This window comes from Sapajus apella, unplaced genomic scaffold, assembly GCF_009761245.1.
Source record: "Sapajus apella isolate SASKATOON/1434 unplaced genomic scaffold, GSC_monkey_1.0 scaffold14, whole genome shotgun sequence".
NCBI lineage: Eukaryota > Metazoa > Chordata > Mammalia > Primates > Cebidae > Sapajus > Sapajus apella.
Genome location: NW_022436954.1, coordinates 9,399,611 through 9,406,216, shown reverse-complemented (window position 1 = coordinate 9,406,216; position 6,606 = coordinate 9,399,611).

Genomic DNA, 6,606 nt, shown 5'->3' with positions numbered 1-6,606 from the left:
TAGATAGATAGATAGATAGATAGATAGATAGATTCAAGAGTACGTGATGTCCAAGTTCGTTATGTGGGTATACATTGTGTGCTGCTGAAGTTTGGGCTTCTATTGATCCCATCACCCAAATAATGAGCATAGTACCCAGGAGACAGTTTTTCAATACTTGTTAATGTTAATATCTGACCTCCTCCCGTGAACCAGGAATGTTCTTAATGGCATCTAGAATGGTGAATCCTTTTCAGGAGCTTTTCAATTTACGTTGCCAGATCCATCAGAGGAATCATGATTATCATAGCTATAGCCTTAAAATACATTTCTTAAATAATAAGACTTGAAAACTGAATGACTTCTTGATTCACGGGTTGCAAAATGGATGTGGTGTTAGCAGGCATGAAAACGACATTAATCTTCTTGTGTGTCTCCATCAAAGCTCCTGGGTAAACAGGTGCACTGCCAACGAACAGTAATATTTTGAAAGGAATCTTTTTTTCTGAATAGTAGTTCTCAATGGTGGACTTAATATTCAGTAAATCATACTGTAACCAGCTGTGCTATATGCCAGGATTTGTTGTTCCATTTATAAAGCACAGGCAGAGGAGATTTAGCATAATTCCTAAGGGCCACAGGATTTTTGAAATGGTAAGTGAGCACTGGCTTCAACTTTAAGTCACCAGCTGCATTAGCCCCTAACAAGAGAGTCAGCCTGTCCCTTGAAGCTTTGTGGCTGGGCATTGACCTCTCCTCTCTAGCTATGAAAGTCTTAGATGCCGTCTTATTCCAGTAGAAGGCTGTTCCATCTACATTGAAGATGTCGTTGAGTGTAGCCACCTTCACAATTTTCTTGGCTATATCTTCTGGATAACTTGCTGTAGTTTCTTTTTTTTTTTTTGAGATGAAGTCTTGCTCTGATGCCCAAGCTGGAGTGCCGTGGTGTGATCTCAGCTCACTGCAACCTCCGCCTCCCAGGTTCAAGCAATTCTCCTGCCTCGGCATCCCAAGTAGCTACGTCTACAGGCACATGTCATCATGCCCAGCTAATTTTTGTAATTTTATTAGAGATGGGGCTTCACTATGTTGGCCAGGCTAGTCTCGAACTCCTGAGCTCAGGCAATCCACCTGCCTTGGCCTCCCAAAGTGCTGGGATTACAGGCATGAGCCACCGTGCCCGGCCGCTGCAGCTGCTACATCAGCACATGCTGCTTTACCTTGCACTTTTCTGTTACGGAGACGGCTTCTTTCTTTAAACCTTAAAATCCAACCTCTTCTAGCTTCAAACTTTTCTTCTGCAACTTCCTCACCTTTCTTAGCCCTCACAGAATTGAAGAGAGATAGGCGCTTGCTCTGGATCAGGCTCTGGCTTAGGTAATGTTGAGCTGGTTTGGTCTTCTATCAGACTTTCTTCACATCAGCAGGGACGCTGTTTCGCTTTGTCATTCGTGTGTTCACTGGAGTTGCACTTTTCTTTTTTTTTCTTTTATAGAGACAGGGTTTCACCATGTTGGCCAGGCTGGTCTTGAACTCCTGACCTCAGGAGATCCAACCACCTTGGCCTCCCAAAGTGCTGGAGTTACAGGTGTGAGCCACCGCGCCCGGCCTGGAGTTGCACTTTTCATTTCCTTCAAGAACGTTCCTGGCAATCATGACCTAACTGTTTGGTGCAAGAGGCCTGACTTTCGACCCGTCTAGTCTTTTGGTATGTCTTCCTCACTAAATCATTTCTAGCTTTTGATTTAAGATGAGAAACATGTGACTCTTTCACTTGAACACTTGGAGGGTTATTGGTTGGCTTAATTTTAATATTGTTGTGTCTCAGGGAATAGGGAGACCTGAGGAGAGGGAGACAGATAGGGGAACAGCTGGTCAGTGGAGCAGTCAGGACACACAAAACATTTTTTTTTTTTGAGACGGGATCTTGCTCTGTTGCCCAGGCTGGAGTGCAGTGGTGCTCATAGGTCACTGCAACCTTGACGTCTTAGGCTCAAGCAATCTTCCTGCCTCAGCCTTCTGAGTAGCTGGGACTACAGGCATGCACCACTATGTCTGGCTAATTTTTTAATTTTTTTGTAGAGATGAAGTCTCACTATGTTGCCCAGGCTCATCTCAACTTCCAGGGCTCAAGTGAGCACACAACTTTTATCAATTAAATTTCCTGTCTTATATGGGTACAGTTCATGGCACCCCCAAAACAATTATAATAGTAGCATTAAAGATCGCTGATCACAGATCACCGTAACAGAGGAAAGAATTGCCAAAATGTGACAGAGACAGGAGGTGAGCACATGCTGATAGAAAAATGGCGCCGATAGACTTTCTCGACATGGGGTTGCCACAGACCTTCAGTTTGCAGAAACTTAATAGCTGCAGAGAGCAATAAAGTGAACCTTAGGAAAACAAGGAATGCCTTTACTTGTTTTCAATTTGGGAGGTATATACCCAGGAGTGAATTGGTGAGTCATATGGTACTTCTATGTTTCACTTCTTTTAGAAATCATTAATGAATTGTTAATTTTCTTTTTTTAATTTCAGTAGCCTTAAGGGTATACATAGTTTTTGGTTACACAGATGAAGTGTCTATTAGCTTGTTTTCATACTGCTATAAAGAACTGCCCGAGCCTAGGTAATTTATAAAGGGAAAAGGTTTAACTGACTCACAGTTCAGCATAGCTGGGAGGCATCAGGAAATGTACAGTCATGGCAGAAGGTGAAGAGGCTGGAGTGCAGTGGTACAATTTCAGCTCACTGTAACTTCCACCTCCTGGGTTCATGCAATTGTCCTGCCTCAGCCTCCTGAGTAGCTAGGACTACAGGTGTGTGCCACCACACCCAGCTAATTTTTGCATTTTTACAAAAAAAGATGGCGTTTCACCACATTGGCCATGCTGGTCTCGAACTCCTGACCTCAAGTGATCCGCTCACCCTGATCTCCCAAATTGTTGGGATTACAGGCATGAGCCACTGCGCCTGGCCTGCAAGGAAGCTTCTTTACAAGATGTCAGAATGGAGAAGTGGCTTGTGGAGGGGAGAAGAGCCCCTTACAAAACCATCAGTTCTCGTGAGAACTCATTCACTATCACCAGAACAGCATAGGGAAACTGTCCCCATGATTCAATTACCTCCACTTGGTCTCTGCCTGACACGTGGGGATATGGGAATTATGGAGATTACAATTCAAGATGAGATTTGGGTGGGGACACAAAGCCTAACCATATCAAATTCTATAGCAATGAAGTCTGGGATGTTAGTGAACCCATTGCATGAATAGTATACATTGGTTTTCATTCCTCCCCCGCTACCTCACCCCTCTTATGAGTCTCCAATGTCTCTTGTACCATTCTGTATGCCTTTGCATACCCATAGTTTAGCTCCATCTCATAAATGAGAACATGTGGCATTTAGTTTTTGATTTCTGAGTTACTTTGCTTAGGATAATGGCCTCCAGTTCCAAGTTGTGCAAAATATATTATTTTGTTCTTTTTATGGCTGCATAGTATTCACACACACACACACACACACACACACACACACACACACCACATTTTCTTTATCCACTCATTGGTTGATGGGCACTTAGGTTGATTCCATATCTTTGTAATTGTGAATTGTGCTACAACAAACATACATATGCAGGTGTCTTTTTAATATAATCACTTCTTTTCTTTTGGGTAGATACCCCATAGTGGGATTGCTGGATTGAATGGTAGATCTTTTTTTAGTTCTTCGAGAAATCACCATACTGTTTTCCATAGAGGTTGTAATAATTTACATTCCCACCAGCAGTGTATAAGCATTCCCTTTCCACCCTATCCTTGCCAACATCTTTTTTTTTTTTTTTTTTTGAGAAGGAGTTTTGCTCTTGTTGCCCAGGCTGGAGTGCAGTGGCAAGATCTCAGCTCACTGAAACCTCTGGCTCCCAGGTTCAAGCGATTTTCCTGCCTCAGCCTCCCAAGTAGCTGGGATTACAGATATGCTCCACCATGCTTGGCTACTTTTGTATTTTTAGTAGAGACAGGGTTTCACTGCGTTGGTCAGGCTGGTTTGAACGCCTGACATCAGGTGATCCACCTGTCTTGGCCTCCCAAACTGCTGGGATTACAGGCATGAGCCATTGCATCCAGCAATTTTTATTATTTATTTATTTATTTTTAGTTTTAATAACGGCCATTCTGGCTGGGGTAAGGTGATATGTCATTGTGGTTTAATTTGCATTTCCCCAATGATTAGTGATATTGAGCATTTTTCATGTGTTTGACATTTGTATATCTTCTTTTGAGAAATGTCTATTCATGCCGTTTGTCCACTTTTTAAGTGGGATTATGTGTTTACTTGCTGATTTGAGTCCTTGTAGATTCTGTGTATTAGTCCTTTGTCAGACGCATAGTTAGCAAATACTTTCTCCTACTCTTTGAGTTATCTGTTCACTCAGTTAATCATTTCTTTTGCTGTCCAGAAGCTTTCTAGTTCAATTCGGTTCCGTTTATTTATTTTTGTTTTTGTTGCATTTGCTTTTGGGGTCTTAGTCACAAATTCTTTGTCTAGGCCAATGTCCAGAATAATTTTTCTTGGGGTTTCCTCTAGGATTTTTATGGCTTCAGGTCTTAGATTTAAGTTTGTAATCCATCTTGAGTTAATTCTTATATGTGTTGAGAGACAAGGATCCAGTTTCATTTTTCTACATGTGACTATCCAGTTTTCCCAGCATCATTTATCGAATAAGGTGTCCTTTCCCCAGTTTATGGTTTTGTGCACTTTGTTGAAGATAAGTTGGTTTTAAGTATTTCTGAATCCTCTATTCTATTCCTTTGGTCTATGTGTCTACTTTTATACCAGTATCTGTCTGTCTTGGTAACTGTAGCCTTGTAGAATAATTTGAAGTCAAGCAATATGATACCTCCAAATTTGTTCTGTTTGCTTAGGATTGCTTTGGCTGTTCGGGCTTTGTTGTTGTTGTTCTATATGAATTTCAGGGTTTTTTTACCCCAATTCTGTGGAAAATGAAATTGGTATTTTGATAGGAACTGCATTGAATCTGTAGATTGCTTTTAGGCAGGATGGTCATTTACACGAAGTTGATCCTTCCAATCCATGAACATGAAATGAAATGTTTTGCCATTTGCTGTGTCATCTGTGGTTTCTTTCAGCAGTGTTTTGTAGTTCTTGTAGAGCTCTTTCACCTCCTTGGTTATGTATATCCCTAGGTATTTTTTTGGTAGTTATTGTAAAAGAGATTGAGCTCCTGATTTGATTCTCAGCTTGATTGCTATGGTCCTATAGTAGTGCTACTGGTCTGTGTACATTGATCTGTAACCTGAGACTTTACTGAATTCATTTATCAAATCTGGGAATCTTTTGGAGGAGTCTTTAAGGTTTTCTATAGGCAAGATCATATCATCAGCAAACAGAGATAGTTTGACTTCTTCTTTTCCAATTTGGATGCCCTTTATTTCTTCCTCTTGCCTAATTGCTCTGGCTAGGACTTCCCATTAACTTGTTTTTAATACCTCTTTTGCTCACTAAATGTCCAGGCCTGGACCATGCAATATGGTAGCCACTACCCTCTCATGCTTATTTAAAATGAAATTAGTTAAAAATCAGTTTTAAAATCCTGTCATACTCGCTATGTTTCAAGTGCTCAGTAGCCACAGTGATTAGTGGCTACTGTATTTCTACCTCCCAGAAAGTGCCATTGGATAGCTCTGGCCTACACTGCAAACTCTTCTTGAGCGCAGAGACCAAATCTGCCCAGTTTACCGCAACATACCTAGTGCCCAGGAAAGCGTCTGGTGCAAGGCATTGATGGTTTTGGAAGGAAAGAAGGAAGCATTACTTTAATACTCATTCCTTCATTTGATCTTCTCAACAAATCTGCAAGGGAGACAGGAAAAGGATGGCTTTCCCTTTTTCACTATTGAAGAGACAGGTTTAGGAAGTTAAATACCATACCCAGAATCACAGAACTAGCCGAGATCATGGGCCAAGACTCTCCACTCTCTCTACCAGTCACACCCTCAGTTTCTCCCAAGACTTTCCAGACAGAGCAGTAGGCAGGCAGAGACTGGAAAGGCTAGGGGCCGCTGACAAATGAGAGCCTGGCCATGGTAGCGTGAGAGAATTCTCAATCAAAGGGGACTTTGAGCAGGTCTTTATCTACTCTCCATTTTTTTTTTTTTTTGAAGACGGAGTCTTGCTCTGTCGTCCAGGCTGGAGTGCAGTGGCATGATCTTGGCTCACTGCAACCGCCACCTCCTGGGTTCAGGCGATTCTCTTGCCTCAGCCTCCCGAGTAGCTGGGACTACAGGTGCCCACCACCACGCCTGGCTAATTTTTGTATTTTTAGTAGAGACGGGTTTTGCCACATTGGCCAGGCTGGTCTCTAACTCCTGACCTTGTGATCCGCCCACCTCAGCCTCCCAAATTGCTGGGGTTACAGGCATCAGCCACGTCGCCCGGCCTACTCTCCATTTTTTCAGGGACAAGGAAAGAGGCCAGGAGAAGTCATGTTTCCAAGGGATTAGTTAAGAGGCACAGGGGATTGGTTGGGACCAGACTTGGGAGGGGTTGGAGGGCAGGGCCATGGCTTCAGAGATGTTACTGAGAGTTTAGAACAAAGATAAC